This window comes from Rousettus aegyptiacus, unplaced genomic scaffold (genome assembly GCF_014176215.1).
Source record: "Rousettus aegyptiacus isolate mRouAeg1 unplaced genomic scaffold, mRouAeg1.p scaffold_m13_p_2, whole genome shotgun sequence".
In the NCBI taxonomy this organism is placed as follows: domain Eukaryota; kingdom Metazoa; phylum Chordata; class Mammalia; order Chiroptera; family Pteropodidae; genus Rousettus; species Rousettus aegyptiacus.
The window spans coordinates 123,421,723-123,439,850 of record NW_023416295.1 but is presented as its reverse complement, the minus strand read 5'-3'; positions in this window follow the sequence as shown (position 1 = coordinate 123,439,850).

Genomic DNA, 18,128 nt, shown 5'->3' with positions numbered 1-18,128 from the left:
ATTCATTTTGCTCATGCATAAAATGGAGATACTATAACCTCGAAAACAATTTGGTCTCAAGCTCTTTGTGCTATGAGTCTGAATTATGGTATATTAAAAAGCATAGGTTCAGGAGTCAGAGAGGTATAGCTACCAAACATGGATGGGTCTGTCACCTTCCTGAAATTAGACCTTGAGATGTTTCCTTCAATTTTCTTAGCTTTGATTCCTCACATTTTAATATGGAAATAAAAGTATGTACCTCATGGAGCTGTAGTGAGAATTAAGTGAAGTAATGTATATAAATTGCAAAAGACACGGTGGTGAGACTATTTCAATCAAACAGCATAGATGAATTTTAAAACTTAATGTTATATCTAAAAATTATAGAACATACACATTGTATCAATTGTACATACTAAAAGTCAGTCAGAACTTTCATGTTTAGAGAGACACGCATATATGTTAAAACTATACAAAAAAGTAAAGAAATATAAACACAAAACTTAGATCATGATTGCTGCTGGACTTCCATGGGAGAGAGATTCATGGAGAAGCATATAGGAACATTCATGTTACTGAAAGTATTTTAATTTTTAAGTCAGAGGGTGAATTCACAAAGGATTAGTTTATAGTTTTATTACAATATTTCCAAAATTGTAAAAAAAAAACTTCCAACACTTTGGTGGAAGAGAAATGCCCTTTTAGTATGCAAAAATAATCATTGTATCACCTTCCTAATACATAAGTTAAGCTACTAGCTATTTAAATATAATGGAAATAAGACCTTCTGATATAATAGCATTAGGAAATTGAATAAACCCAAATAATTTAGAGAGATGTTAATTCCATTTAGTTAAATCTTCTCAATTAAAGCATTTTTCATTAAATTATCAATTCTCTCAATCCTAATTTTCTCTTTTGGATTGGATCCCATAGTTGAGTTCACTTCTTGTAAATTTTTTTGGGTTTACCCCACAATAAATCCTTGTGAGTGAACTCGGCATACATATCGAATGAGGAAAAAAAAAATAGACCTAAAGAAAATAGACCTAAATCCTTCAGTTGACTTTGAAACAACCACAGGGCATTTTAAAAATCAAGTTTAAAACTATTTATCCTAGTGAGAATCTTAGAAAAATAAAGATCTTTACACTAAAAGGGGGGAAAAAAAGGCTAGCTCCAAAGAAACATATAAATTAAAATCTTCTTATCAATAAAAAAGATCTAATTACTATTATCAGAACTGTCTTTTATGTAGCACCTCAACACTCAAGAGAGGATATCGTCGGGGTGAATTTCAGTTAGATGGTGAAGGTAACCTAACAGAAATGTCAACAATAAAAACTGCTTTCTCAAATCTTTCTGATTGAAAACTCCAGCATAAATTCACTCAGTTATCAGAGAAACCACTGAAGTTCCTTTGTTAATCCCTGAAATTTTCATCCTGAAACCCACAAATTGTTTGAAGTCTATTCTGTGATCTGGTTTATGATATACCTCCTTAACTAAACTATAATTTTCTTTTTTTTCAGTGATATAATTGAATCAGAATAATTCAACTCTCTATGATAATTGAAGGAGCATATGGCTTTTAGTTCCTCCTTTTTTAAAAATTTTATTTATTTGTTTATGGTGACATTGATTAACGAAATCTAATACGTTTCAGCTGTACACTTTAACAGTAAGGTATATATATATTTACCCTGTGTGTTCACCTCCGATAGTTAGATTTCTTTATGTTACCACATATTTGACCCCTTTTACCTGGTTTATTTCCCCCCTACCCTCAACCTCTGGTAACCACTAGTTTATTGTCCATGTCCATGAGTCTCTTGTTTCTCCTGTTCATTTGTTGCTTTTAGGTTTATAACTCACACATAAATGATATCATGTGATTTTTAACTTTTCTGTCTGGCTTATTTCGTTTAGCATGATTATCTCGAGGTCCATTCATATGTTTTCTTTCCTTTTTAAAGGTAGTTGGTTCGTCAATGAACTGAAATATGTGAGACTGGATTAAGGCAGTTATATCTGCTTTCATAAAGGAAATGTGTTGTGAAATAAACTGGTTGTCCTGGCTAAATCTTCCACTAGAATAAAAAATACTCTGAACTATTTCTACCATATGAAGCTCACTGATTTTATTAATGATAAAAAAAAAATCTTATTAATGAAATTATTTCAACTCCTTACCTTCCAGAATCAGAGTTCGATTTGAAAGTGTGTCAGTAATGATTGGTAAACTCAAGTTAAGATTATAATAGGATTTGTGAACATACAGTAATGTCTATCACATACCTTTAGCAATAAATTAATCTATGTGCACTGAAAAGAGTGAGAGAATTTTCCCCTTACAATCCATTTGAGAAAGACCTATATTTCAAGCTTTGACTTCTTATTTTGCTATAACACACACACATACACACATTGTTAGTATATAGTTCTTTTGTTAGTATATAGTTCTGTCTTTGTTAGTATATAGTTCTTTTTAAAAATGAACTTTCAAAATTGAATTATCATTTTCTCATCGAGCAGGCTGTCATTAAACTTGATAATCATCTTTAAGATGTGTTTATCAAGAAGAATAATCCAAACACAGATTCTAAAAATGATCTTCATCCAAAATCATTTGCTGTCCTACAGCCACGCCACCCTGAACAAACCCAATCCTGTTTGATCTCAGGGTTTAAAAGCAAGGTCGGGCCTGGTTAGTACTTGGATGGGAGGCCACCTAGGAAGACCAGGTGCTATAGGCATAAAAACTTAAAAAATAAGGGATTGTAAGATGACAAGGTCTTTGCAATCTGTGAGGTCAACCAGGGGTTGCCTTGCCTAAAATTAAAATTAAATAAATAAATAAATAGCAAAATCATTTACTGTCTTTTATAAACTAGAACTGCAATGGCCTATCTGGCTTTCTTGGCTTCCTTTACCTTAAATCTGCTCTTTTCTTTTCTTTTTTAATTGCAACATATCTGAAAGAAAAATTTTAAAAGTTAGATTATATATATCATAAAAAAAGTTATACTTCAAAGTGAGAAAACTGACATTGAAATGGATTATTTGACAGAATATAATTTTAGAAAAGAGCGTAAGATTGCATTAATATTAAATAGTAATAATGCTAAATAACAATGTCCTCTAATAAGAGCAAAAAAAAATTTGGAAGTTCACAGTCTCAATCAGAATAATTATTGTTTTCCAGATGATATTCAGACCTCTAAAGGTCCCTGGAAAAACAGTTTGCTCTGTTATTGTTGTCTTTCATTTAAATTTTTTTCTTCTTTTTTGCTCTACAATTAATTTTTTCTCCAGAAAAATGTGCACAACTCTGAAACAGATTTCCATCTCAACAATTCCCCTTTGAATGTTGTACACCTGAGGATAAATATGAATAGAGAAAAAGCATGTGATCTAAACTGCAAAAATCCTCCACTTTACTTGGTCTGAGTAACTGCGGAAGTTTAGAGAGCAAAGACTTAAGTTTGTGGTGATGACACATTGATCATAGTCTTTCAATTGACATATAACATTATAGTATTCGCAGGTGTACAACATAATGGTCCAATCTATGTATATATATTGTGCAATGACAACCACAATAACTCTAGTTAACATCCATTACCACACAGTTAAATTTTTTTTCTTGTGATGACAACTTTTAAGATTTACTTTCTTAGAAACTTTCAAACATACAATACAGTATTATGAACTATAGTCATCATGCTGTACATTATATAAACTGGATTTATTTTATAACTTGGAAGTTTATACATTTGATTCCCTTCACCCATTTAGCCCTAGCCCAACCCCTACATCTTGCAACTATCAATCTGTTCTCTATATCCACGAGTTCGGCATTTTTTTGTTTTGTTTTTGATATTTCACATGTAAATGAAATCATTCACTCTTTGTCTTTTTCTTTCTGCCATGAGTTTTTAAAAGAGGAAATAGCCTACGGTTACTTCCTATCTTTTATCCTTATGATTACAAACGTCTATGTGCTATAATTACCTATAAATTTGTTAACTGAAAACAAAGGAGTTATGTCAATATTTTACATGTATTTATATCATTGTGTATTATCAAAAATATTTTAGACTGTATCTATACATATAACTTAGGTACAATTGATTAGTCTATATCGTTTTCCAAAGAAGAAAGTAAAAATAATGCTTGGCATTTTTTCAAGACTATAAACCGCTGTCTCTCTAAAATCATATCTAAATTCTGTATCCAGGAATGGAGGAGTAAGAGATTCACCTGATCTGAGTTTTTTTTCTTCCCTTTCTTAGCAAAAGTTTCTGTTTATTTTAATTATATCTTTCCCTAAATAATCCTTAAACATTTGAAAAACAAATATTTAGAAATCCCTGAAATTCCCTATGGAGAAAAAATGTTCTATGGATGATGATTTAGATAATTTGAAATTATTTTCAGTGAGGAAACTAGTAACAGTAAACACGTGCTAATGGTCTCATGAAAACATGTGACTGTTTAATTATAGTCCAAAAAAGTAGAGGGGGGTGGGGAATGCAATCCATATGCCAAGGCTTTTATATAATACGTGAATTCTGCAGAAGTAATTCAATTTTATAATTTTTAATAAATAAAAAGAACATTACACTTGAGATTATGCTCCAACTACGTTTAGTTGGATCTAATTAGAACAATGAGTACCTATCAATGTAAAACCAGGAACTTTCTATTAGATGAACAAGATTATTTTTCTAAACAAAAATGCTATAAGATTTGATGCAAACCAATATTATCTATAGCAATAAAGCCTAAAGAAATTGATTTTCTAAAATAATGATCAATATCTTCTGGTTTACTTGAAAAAAAATTATGAATGTACTTTCTATATTGGGAAAATCAAAAGAAAGACAAAGAACAAGGAAAGTTATTTACATATTAAATCTCTGAAAATTCCTGCCCAATTTTACAATGTGATAGACCCTGCGCAGGCAACTGGGATAAAGGAATAAAAGATAGAAGAGATGGCATGGGATATGCTTTCTTACTTGGTTTAATGAAATACTTTTAATGCTCTGTAGAAAGAAGAGACAGGCAAAAGTAAAATGAATTCTGTATTGAAGAAGACTGTGAAACTAGAAGCATAAATGTTGCCCTGAGGTTTGTGCGATAAATGGCAAAATGGAGTCAACAGCAGGGCTATTCTGCTCCAACTCTGCATCCAAGTCTCAGCCCATCATAGAATAGCACCCCGTGCTGACATTCAGAGTGGATATATCAGGCTGTCCTCCCATGGCTTGTTCAAACAGGAAGTACTGCGAGAGGTAGTGAGGTCTAGCCAGTTAAAAGGCTAGAAGAAAATAATAAAGGTAGATTTGTTTGTGAGAACTTATTCGATTACTTTCTCTACTATTGCAACGATGAATAAAGAAATACAAGACATTATGAGAGGAAAATGAAGTTGGAGTGAGCTTTGATATACAGGTAAGCAGATGTCCTAAAAAGGGGAAGGAGTAGCCTAGGTAAAAAGAAACTTAAAAGATTATAACTCAAAGTAATGTATATAGACTTTAAGTTGATTCTTACTTTAAACTCCAAAAGGGACATGTTTAAAATAATCTGGGATATTTTAATATAAACTGGATATTTAATCTTGTTCATCAAAGTTTTGTAATTTTCCTCATATATATCTTATAGACATTTTGTTAGATTTATACCTAAATATTTCCTTTTTTTAAAGGTGTTAATATAAATGATATTGTGTTTTTAATTTAAAATTTAACTTATTCATTTCTGACATATAGAAAAGTTATTGACTTTTATATATTAACATTTCATCCTACAATTTGCTAAAATCACTTAATGGTTTTAGGATTTTTTTTGTCAATATTTTTAGATTTTCTAAAGAAACAACCAAGTCATCTATCTACAAAGCCAGTTTTTTTCTTCATTCCCAAATAATATATATTTTATTTCCTTTTCTTGCCTTATTTCATTAGCCATGAGTTCAGTATAATGTTGAAAGTGTAGTGAGAGGAGATCTCTTCTTTGCCTCATTCCTAGTCTTAGTAGGATAGCTTCAAGTTTCTCACAATTAAATATGATGTTAGCTGTAGGTTTTTTGTAAGTGTTCTTTATCAAGTTGAAGAAGTTCTCTAAGTTTAACTGAGAGTTTTTATCATGGATAATTTTTGGATTGTGCCAAGTAATTTTTCTGCATCTATTGATATAATTATATAATTTTCTTCTTTTGCCTGTTGATGTGATGGATTATATTAACTGATTTCCAAATGTTGAACCAGCCTCGCATACCTGGGATAAATCTCACTTGTTCATGGTGTATAATTATTTTTAAACAATTTTGGATTTGATTTGCTAATATTTTTTTGAGGGTTTTTACATCTGTGTTCAAGAGAGATTTTGGTCTCTAGCTTTAATTCTTGTAATGTCTTTATCTGGTTTGATATTAGGGTAATATTGGCTTCATAAACTGAGTTAGGAAGTGTTTCTTCTGTTTCTATCCTCTGGAAGAGACGATAGAGAATTGGTCCAATTTCACCTTAAATGTTTGATAAATTCACCATTAAATCCATCTGGGTCTAGTGCTTTCTGTTATGTAAGGTTATTAATTAATAATTTGATTTCTGATAGATATAGACCTATTAAGGTTATATATTTCTTTTTGTGTAAATTTTGGTGTATTGTGTCCAAAGAATTGATCTCTTTATTCTAGGTTATCAAGTTTTTGAGCATAAAGTTGTTCATAGTATTCCTTTCCTATCCTTTTGATGTCCATAGGATCTGTAGCAATGTCCTCTTTTTCATTTCAGATATTAGCAATTTGTGTCCCCTCTTTTTTTTCCTTTGGGTAGCCTGGCTACAGGATTATCAATTTTATTGATCTTTTCAAAGAAGCAGCTTTTGAATTTGAATATTTTCTCTATTGACTTTCTTTTTTCCAATTTCATTGATCTCTGCTCTAATTCTTTTTTTCCTCCTAAACTTGGATTTAATTTGTTATTCTTTTAATAGTTTCTTAAGATAGAAGCAGGTTATTGATTTTAGACTTTTTACTTTTCTAATATATGTACTTGATGCCATAAACTTCCCTCCAAGCACTGCTTTCACTGAATCCCACAAATTCTGATAACTACATTTTCATTTTCATTTAGTTTAAAATTTTTTTTTAATTTCTCTTGAAATTTCTTCTTTGGTCCCTGTGTTATTTTAAAATGTGTTGTTTAATCTCTATATGTTTGAGTATTTTCCAGTTATCTTTCTGTTATTGATTTCTAGTTTAGTTCTATGGTGTCTGAGAGCAGACATTGTATGAATTCCAGTCTTTTAAATTTGTCAAGGTTTGTTTCATGGCCCAGAATGTGGTCTATCTTGGTGAATGTTCCAAGTGAGCTTGAGGAGAATGTGAATTCTGCTGTCATTGGATGAAGAGTCCATAGGTGTCAATAATATCCAGTCAATCGATTATGCTGTTGAATCACTATGTCCTTACTGATTTTCTGGATCTGTTTATTTCTGAGAGAGGAATGTTGAAGTCTTAATGTATATTAATGGATTTGTCTTTTTTTGTGTGTAGTTCCAGCTGTTTTTGCCTTACATATTTTGACACTATTTATAGATGTTAAGTATTGTATGTCTTAGGGAATTGGTTCTTTGATCATTGTGTAATGCATTTTATTATCCCTGATAAATTTCAATGGTTTTAAACCTGTATTTTCTGAAATTAATATGACTATTCCTGATTTCTTTTGATTAGTGTTAGCATGGTGTATTTTTCTCCATTCAATTAATTTTAATCTTTATGTGTGTTTTTACTTAAAGTGGAATTCTTATAGACAACTTATAGTTGAATCTTGGTTTTTGGTCTACCCTGATAATCTGTGTTTTAACTGATACATGTAGACTTTGTTATTCAATGTGATTTTTGATAGAGTTGTATTAATATCTAAAATATGTGTTGCTTTTTTCTATTTGTTACCTTGTTCTTGGTTCCTATTTTGTCTTCTACTCTTCTGCCTTTTGTAATTTAATTGAGCATTTTTAATTCCATTTTCTCTCCTTTTTAGCATCAATTATACTTTTTACTTTTTTACTTTTTTAGTGGTTTTCCTAGAATGAACAGCATATTTGATGATTCCAAAGATTTGTCGTTGTTATGTGTCATATGAGCAGAGTGGTTTAATTATAAATTCTTATTTAGAACAACACAAACTGAAGTATATAAAAGTAAAATTATAGAAGGTCTGAGATTTCTCTTAAAATTTTAGTAAGTAAACTTAATGACAATAAATAGAGCAAGAAAAATGTTGATAATTTTTGAACATTTGATGTTTGGGAGATTTAATTATACTCCTTTATCCAATATGGTGTGTTGATTTTTTTTCATACAAAATTCTATAATTTGTATTTTTAAAAATCTTTCAGATTCAAAAGTACTCTATAAATTAAGTCACAAATCTATAGACAATCTTCCATCATTGAATTATTGATAATTTAAATTTCATTAGTAAAAAAACTTTAAATATACAATGGTCTAGAAATGCAACCAATGCAACAGTATGAGTCAGTTTCAGGAGAGTCATTCATATGCATCATTTCTCTCTGGTTGCCCATTATCCTCATGTTTGGCTGTTATCTTCACTGTCATTGCCTTGAGGATTGAACTAGACAACATAGGACTTTGACTGAGTGATATTTTTTAAACTGATCTGAAACTGTAAGAAAGTTTAAGATTTAAGCTGTCATCTCTAGTTTAAGAATAAAGCAAGTTTTCTTTTGTTGCTACAAATGAATGGCAGAAATGTTTAAATCCAAGTGAAAACTTCCAAAAACTTAACAAAAAAGTTAGAATCCCTTGTGCTTTCTATAATGATCACTTTTAGATGTACTTTATTTTCATTTCTTTGAAGAAGCAGAATATGAATGAACAAAGATTTATGCCATTTAATGTCACAGCTGATTACCAACAGAAATGGAAGAATGCAATTTTTATGGCCTTATGTAAAAGTAAGCTATAATTCAGGAGGAAATGGAGATTAGCTAGACAGGCAGATTTAATTTTTAAGAATATGTCTTATCCTGCAGGAAATATTTATTTAAATTAAGAGAGCCAAACCTCTAGATTATTTGTTTTAAATAATTCTTCTGACCTGGTACTACTCATGTATGTTTCTTAAATAGAACTTCAGTAAGTAAACTTTGCTTATAATATTTCAAATTTTTGTCTTTTATTATTAGTACACTCAAATTATTAAAAATTGCATAGAATACTGAAATTTTATTTATGTAATTTATTTAGTAAATTAAGCAGTTATTATCTGACATTCGTTTTTCAAATTCTATAATGTCTAAGTAGTCGCTATTAAATGTTTGGTGAACCCTTAAAAATTATACCCATTCACTAATGACAGATATATGTAGGCATATTGTTTTATCTTTCATAGAAAAAAAAATGGACTTCCTAAAATAATTATTCTCATGATGTTAAATAGTAAGAACATGGTTCTGAGAGACACAATCAGGAGAAAAATTGATCATTAAACAAGAATGAGTATATTCCCTGTCTTTTTCTCCCCTACCATCTTCAAATCATATGAGATTTTTCGTATACGAGTTTATCCACTTATTTACTTCATAAATATTTTGGGTGCTAACTATGTTCTAGGCACAGTGCTTAGTGCCACAGATAAATGCGATTTACAAGATCTTTACTGTCCTCAGAGTTTACAGATTACCAGGAAAGACAGTTATTGAATTATTTGACATCCTCTAAACATATTATGCAATTCTATGTTTCTATATATTTGGACATGTTAATCCTTATGCTTTACATATTATACCATATTTAGATCACCTAATGAACTATTCTTTATATTTGAGGTCAAGTTTTATGATAATTAGATGTTCAGCATCCTTTTTCTGGAGCTGTCCATGAATTTACCGAATTCAGTAATATTGTTAAATATATTTAGAAATGATGCTTCCGAGCAAGCACATGCCACCCCTCTGAGAAGTTTTAAAATACAATGTTACTTGAATTTGCATGACAGAAGCATCAAGTGAAATAAGTTCGCTGCCCTTACCCACAATAAAAACAGATCATTTTAATGTTATATCATACTACTCATGTTACTTAATCAGCATATGTTTCTTTGATTGGAAAATGAAGAAACTACAAAACTAAAATGCTCAGCTTCACATATAGCGACACACCTGCTATATGTGAGATCTAAACGGAGATCTATTTTTCTTATGTATCAGGAAGCCTTAGACATAAAGGAGACCAGAGTTGTTAGAGATACCGATTTCATACAATCAGCTTCCAAGAGTAGTTTTGTCTTTCTTTTCTAGTATCCTTACTCTGTTGCTCATTGCCTGTGCTTAAAAGATGGTTTCCATATTTATTCTTCCAAAAATAAAGGGCAAAGAAAAGTACCAGTTTGATACTTTTTTTTTAGGATATCAACGGGTTTTTAGAAGTGCTAACCAATAGAATGACACATGTGTAGCTGGTCAGATATGAGTCAATTATACAAGTTTGACTGCCTGGGTGTCTAGGAGGTTGAATGATCTTTGCATGGTGCATTATTATCCTGAAAAATATCCAAGTTCAATTAAAAAGAAAAAATTAAAATAAATATGTAGTAGGTACCTTGAAGTATCTATCACACATAGTCCTGCAAAATAAATACACTCATTTCAATATTTATTTGTATATAAATTTCAAAATGATTTCAGCACATGCATGCACTTTCTTAATATCTGTTTCTCAATGTATATTTGATCTATATATTGTATTGTCCTCTAAACAACCTTTAGCTCAGTTGATAATATAAGTTCAGTGCTTTGACAGAAATAGACTCAATAATATTTATTGAAGTTAATTAAATAGTTGAGTAACATTTTTAATAATTTTCCAGAATGATCAAAATATTTCACTGAAGTTCAGATATTAGCAAATAAGGTAGAACAATAAAACTAGAAATTCTTCAACTTAACTGCTGTTTTTTCAAACAGCATTTGGTCTGTTGTATTTACAGACCAAAACATAATCTTCATAAAATGAAAAATCCTAAGAAAAACACACACTTATCTAGTGTAATCCCCTCTTTTCTCATTTGGAAAACTAAATCCAGGGAAATAAAATAACTTTTCAGAATCATATTCTGGTTAGTGACAGGTGAAATAGTAGAAATGTTCTGTTATCTACCTCCCCTCCTCCCCTCTTTCCCTCTGGTGACCACTAAAATATTGTCTGTGTCTATGAGTTTCTGTTTGTTTGTCTTGTTTGTTGCTTTTAGTTTTATATTCCACATATGAGTCAAATTATATAGTTCTCAACCCTTTCCATCTCACTTATTTCACTTAGCATGATAGGAGATTTGACTTTGAGGGGTGAACACACAGTGCAATATACAGATAATGTCTTATTGAATTGTGCAGTTGAAACCTATATAATTTTATTAACCAATGTCATCTCAATAAGTTAAAAAAGAATATTAAAAAAAGAAACATTCTGGGTCTTGTTTTAAAATACATACATATAAATATAAAAGAGGATATCATTGTCTTATAATGCTTCACATGTATATAGACATGGTATTCAAACGAATATTTTTTAAAATATTGAAGGTAGCACTCTTTTACATGTTTCGGTTTTTTTCTATAACAAATATATATATAGTTTAATAAAACAGAAAAAGAAGCAATATTCAGAAATTCACCAATATTTTATTCTATATTGGTACAAAGTAGATCAAAATATTTCTAAAAATATTGTAACATCTACAAAACTTAAGAGAATCTAATAGTACATTTCTATATTAATTCTTTGGGGAAATTGTTGTTGTAATTTTATTTTCATGGAAAGAATAATGCAACTGTATTTTTATTTTCTTTTTTAGAAATCATTGGTAAATATTAGGCTCAAGCGAGGTTCTCTGTTGGCAAATGTATCTTTATAACACATGTAATTTAGCACTTAAATGTTATGAATAGACTTGCAATTTAAGATGGAAGACTTAGCACAATCATTTACATCCCATTATCCCTTAACTGCACACCCAATGCACCATAAAAATAATATAAATAGGAAAAGACTAAAAAATAACGCTGAAAAGAAACAAAGGAGTCTTCATAAGTGGATGAGAGTGTCAAAATTTTTCTTCAGCTGGACTCTGGAGAAAGTTACTGGAAAAAGCAGAGAGAAATGTCAGTATGTTACGAATGCAGATTGCCTGGCTAAACACAATAAGACTCTTGGCTTCTCTTTGGCAGCTTGCTATAGGGTCAAGATGTGAAAGGGTGCTAAAAATGGGGAATTGATTAGAGTTTAATAAAGAAAACAGCTGCATCTTTTTTGAACATTGTGTAAGTGAAAAATACCATGCAGTCTAGAATTCAGCCCCAGGATAAAAAATGGTAGAAGTAGTCTCTGAAGAATTGAGTAAACCTGTGAGGATTTGCCATTCTCTTCATTGTAGCAATCAAGAAATCATAGCAATAAACAGCAAACCTAATTCATGGTAAATGATAGTAAATGCCTTTCTCATATGTCAAGTTAATGACTAGCAAGCTTCATGGCAAATAGCCATGTATTACACATTTAGCAGAGGAGATTTGAAATAGGAACAGAGTAAAAATGAAAGACAAAAAAAGAAAATAAATAAAAAATTAAATCATGCAAAAATTAGAGATAATTCAGGGAACAGAAAAGAACTTAAAAACAAGACCTATATTTGTTTTTCAAAACTTTTCAAAAATATATTTCTATTGATTTACAGAAATAATAATACAATGATATGAAAAAATGAGGGGAAGAAGAGAGTATTCTTAGAAATTAAAAAGATGGTAACCAAATTGAAAAAAAATGGATACGAATATTTGAATATTATGGCAACATTCCTAGAAATATAGCACTATGATAAAGATAAAGTAGACCTCAGAGAAAAAAAAAATTTTAAACTATAAATTAGTTATACAGGTGAGCCAGTAGTCACTTATTAAGAGTCTCAGGATGAGAGAAAAGGTAAAATGGGATGAAGTCGACAAATAAATAATGGAAAGAAAATGCCTACTGCCTTAAAGAGACATGAACTTTCAAAATGAGTGTCTACCCAGGGTAGATGAAGAGAAATTTTAAAGTTGTCACCTAGACATGCGCTAGTAAAATGCCAAAGTAACAAACAAAGAAAGGTAAAAAAAAATATCAAAGATTCCAGCCTGGAAAAGATGATATAGATCTGTTTTTTCCTAACCCTCCTTCCTAAGCACAATGACATAATCTCTGGAAAAGGCACAAAAGATAACCAAGTGAGAATTCTGAAAGGTGGTAAGAAGGTGAAGTGGTTCAGGACCTCAGAACCAGAGAAACGGCACAGCACCAGGGAGGCTAGTTTGCCCCCACTCAACAGAAGAGGACCACCCAGAACTGACGTTTCCTGACAGCTCCTCACCCTAGCATATCTCTTTTCCCACTAAGAGTTATCAAGGCAGGTTGCCAACGTTAGAAGGAGAGATTTCACTACAGTAGTAGATCCACTACTGACCAGGAAGCTTCTTTGTCCTCTTTGAGTCTCTTTTTCTGCCTGGAGATACCAGAGCAGATAATGGTGGGAGTGTGTGTGTGTGGGGGGGGGGGGCGGGGGGAGGGAGAGGTGTGAATGGTGAAAGAATTCCACCACATTTCTCCCTTACTGAGAGACATATGGTAGCCTGACCTGGTGTAAACCCTTCTAGTCTCTAGGGCATCACCAGTAAGGACAGGTGAAAGCCTCAGTAGTACCAGATAAATGAAGCAGTTAAAAAAAATGCAAAAGCCAGAAAAACTGTCATAGGAACCACAGCCTATAGAAATAGTCTAAGACTTCAAGAGAAACAATTTTACTTTTCTTTTCCAATTTGGACGCCTTTGATTTCTTTTTTCTTACCCGATTTATCTGGGCAGGATTTTCAATACTATGCTGAGTAGAAGTGGCAGGTGGGCATTGTCTTTTTGTTCCTAATATTAGAGAAAAAGTTTTTATTTTTTCATCGAGTGTGATTTAGCTGTGCATTTCTTTTATAAGACCTTTATCATGTTGAAATATGTTCCTCCCAATTTGTTGGGAAATTTTATTATGAAAAGATATTGAATTTTGTGAAATTATTTTTCTGCATCTATTGGGATGAGCATATAATTTTATCCTTCATTCTGTTAATGCGGTGTATTACATTTATTGATTTGTGTACTTTGAACCTTGCATACCAGGAATAAATCCTGCTTGATCATAAGGTATAATCCTTCTTATTTTTTGTTGAATTCAGTTTGCTAGTATTTGCAGAGGATTTTTGTATCTATGTTGATCAAATGGCCTGTAATCTTTTTCTCTTAGTATCTCTATTGGTATCAGGGTAATGCTAACCTTATAAAATAAATTCGAACGTGTTCTCTCCTTAATTTTTGGAGAGGTATGAGAAGGATTGGAAGCAGAAGGAAAGAAATAATGAGGAGCAGAAATTGATAAAATGGAGAATGTTAAAATAATAGATAAAATCATTAAGATAAAGGTTGATTTTTTTTAAGAGATCAGTGAAATTGACAAAGCTTTTGCAAGACAAAAAAAGGGATAAGACACAAATTACCAACATTAAGAATGAAATGAGGGCTATCTCTGCAGTCACTAAAAGGATAACAAGGGAATAATGAAAATCACTCTAGATATATAAATTTAAAATGGGTAAAATTGACCAATTCTTGAAAACAAACTACCATGACTCAACTACTATTAAATAATTTGGGTTATCCTACAACTATTAAGTAAATTAAATTTATATTTTAAAAACTCTTCCTTCTCCCTAAACAAGACTAATTCCTCAAACAACACAAACTACCAAACGTCAAGCAAGACTAATTAAAGAAGTGAGCAGCCTATATTCATCAAAGATATTGAATTTGTAATTTGAATTTGATATCACTGGAGAATTCAACCAAAATTTAAAAGAATTAATACCGATATTATACAATATTTAAAAAAAAAGAAAAAAAAAAACTAGGAACACTTCCCAATACACTTTATGAGACATTATTATCCCGATATCAAAACCAGACCTAGACAACACACACACACACACACACACACACACACCCAGTAACTCTCATGAACTTAGACTTAAAATCCCTCAACAGGATATTAGCAAATAAAACCCAATGATATATAAAAAATAGTTACAGAAATGGACCAAATGAGATTTACACCAAGATATGCAAGGCTGGTTCATCATGTGAAAATCAATTGGTGTAGTCCACTCTATCAAGCTAAGGGAGAAAAATCATACCATTTGCAACAGTCAAAATAATGCCTACTCCCTCAAAGATATCTGTGTTCTAATACCCAGATTTGTGAATATCTTAACTTATATGACAAAAGGAACTTTGAAGATGTGATTAAGTTAAGGATTTTGGATGAGAATGTTCTCCTAAATTATTGGGTAGTCCAATATAATCACATGAGGTTTTATGAGATGAGACAAGAAGGTCAGAATTCGAGAATGAGATGTGATGATGGAGACAAAGGTAAGAAAGGCAGAGAGAAAGAACGAGAGAGAGGAAAAGAAAGAGAGACAGAGACAGAGATTTGAAGTTGCTATGCTGCTGATTGAGGACAGAGGAAGAGACCGTGAGCTAAGAAATACAGGAGGCCTCTAGAAGCTGGAAATGCAAGGCAATAGTTTCTTTCTTAGAGTCTCTAGAATGAACACAGCCCCGCGAACCCATTGTTTTTGAACCTCTGAGCTTTAGAACTGTAAGAATAAATTTGTGTTGTTTCAGGCAAATAAGTTTATGGATATGTTACAGGAACAACTTGACAAAATTTTGTACCCATCCATAATAAAAAGTTTCAGGCTGTTAGGAATACAGGTGAATTAACTCAACTTGAAAGAAAGCATCAACACGATTCTACATTATTTTCACACTTAGTAGTGAAGAACTGATGGTTTTCCCTGCAAATTATGCACAAGACAAAAATGTCTACTATCATTAAATTTTTTTAACATAGTACTGGAAGTTCTAGTAATAGCAATAAATAAAAAGATGGCATAAAGATTTAAATTAAGAAATGTCTTTCTCCATTTGTAGATAACATGATTACATAGAAAATCCTAAGGAGTCTACAAATCATTCCCAGCACTAAGAAGTCAGTTTAACAAAGCTGCAGGAGACAACATAAACGCATAAATATAAACTGCATTTCTATATAGTAATAATAAATATGTGGAAACAGAAATTGAAAACACTATACCATTTACAATCACCCCAAAGAAAAATTAAATACTTAGATATGCACTTTAACAAAATGTGTACAAGACACATATGCAGAAAATTACCAAATGCTGATGAAAGAAATCAAAGAGGACCTAAGTAAATGGAGAGATAGAGTGTTTATGAACTGGAAGACTCAACACACTAAAGATGTCAATTCTCCCCTAATGGGCATAAGAGTTACACAAACTGACAAAGTGAGATTAACAGGTTTAATGCAACTCCTTTCCAAATCCTAGTAAGATTTTTTGTAGATATAGACAATTTTATTCTAAAATTGAAGTGGAAAGTCACAGGCTTAAGGATATCTAAAAGCCAGCATTACTTTAAACAATATTAAGGCTTAATATATAACTGTAGTAATTAAGACAGTGTATTATCGGTCGATGGATGAGATCATTGGAACAAAAATAGACCCACATAATATACCCAACTGATTTTTGACAAAAGTAGAAAACAATAATTTGAGGAAAGATAACCTTTTTTTAACAAATGATTCTAGAACAACTGAATATCCATAAGCAAAAGGGTAAACCACAACTAAAACTGTATACCTTATTTAAAAAGTATCTCAAAATGGAACACAGGTTTAACCATAAAATATAAAATATAAATCTTTAAAAAAATAGAAAATCTTTGTGGTCTGGTGCTTGGCAAAGAGTTCTTAGATTTTACAATAAAAGTATAAACTATAAAAGAAAAATGATTAAAATTTGGAGCTTATCAAATTTTTTTTTTTAATTTGCGTTGTGAATGCCTCTGTGAAAAGAGTGAAAAGGAAAACCACAGACTGGAAAAATAATTTTTCAAGCCATGAATCTGACAGAGCACTAGTATCTAGAATACATAAAAATCCCAAAACTCAACATTAAAAAATCCTATATGAAGATGGACAAAAGAAATGAACATAACTTATTGGATGCATCCTAAGATTATTGTGCTAAGTGAAATAAGTCAGACAGAAAAAGTGGATAATATATGATTTGACTCATATATGGGATATAAAACTGAAAGCAACAAACAAACAAGACAAATAAACAAAGACTCATGGACACAGACAGCAGTTTAGTAGTTAGTGGGAGAAATAGGTCTGGAGCTTTCCAAAGAGGGGGCAGGTGGTAAAGGATAAAGGGGGTCAAATATATGGCAATGGAAGGAAATTTAACTTTGGGTGGTGAATACACAATGCAACATACATATGACATATTACTGTATTATACATTAGAAACCTATGTAATTTTATTAACCAATGTCACCTCAAAAAAATTAATTAAAAATTGCCTATCTTGAAGCAACTTTAAAAAAAGGCAGGAAAAAAAAAACAGCATGCGAAATGATGTTCCCAATCATTAGTTCATTTTGGAAATGCAAATAAAAATCATGATGAGACATCACATATCTAGTGGGATGGCTAAAGTGAGGAAAGGACACCACCAAATGCCAGTGAGGTTGTATGTGTGTGTGTGTGTGTGTGTGTGTGTGTGTGTGTGTGTGTGAAAGAGAGAGAGAGAGAGAGAGAGAGAGAGAGCGCATCATGACTTAGATTTTAAATTGCATTTACAGATAAGGAACGCTTATAGCACTTACAGGCCCAAAGAGGTAATAGTGAAGCTACTACTGCTGCAAGAAATGCATACCCCACACCCACGCATTTTAAGCCTAAAGAACAAAAAACCCCATACATATCACCCTCTAAACTAGATAACTAGAACCAGAGGAAGAGCAGAAGACAGAATGAAGTCCATGCAAACACCACCTGATTTCCTCACCTTCAGGCTGCAGAACCAACTGAAAGTTGCATTACTTTTAGAAAAACTAGAAGTAGGTTTCCTGATCATAGTAAGTGAAACTT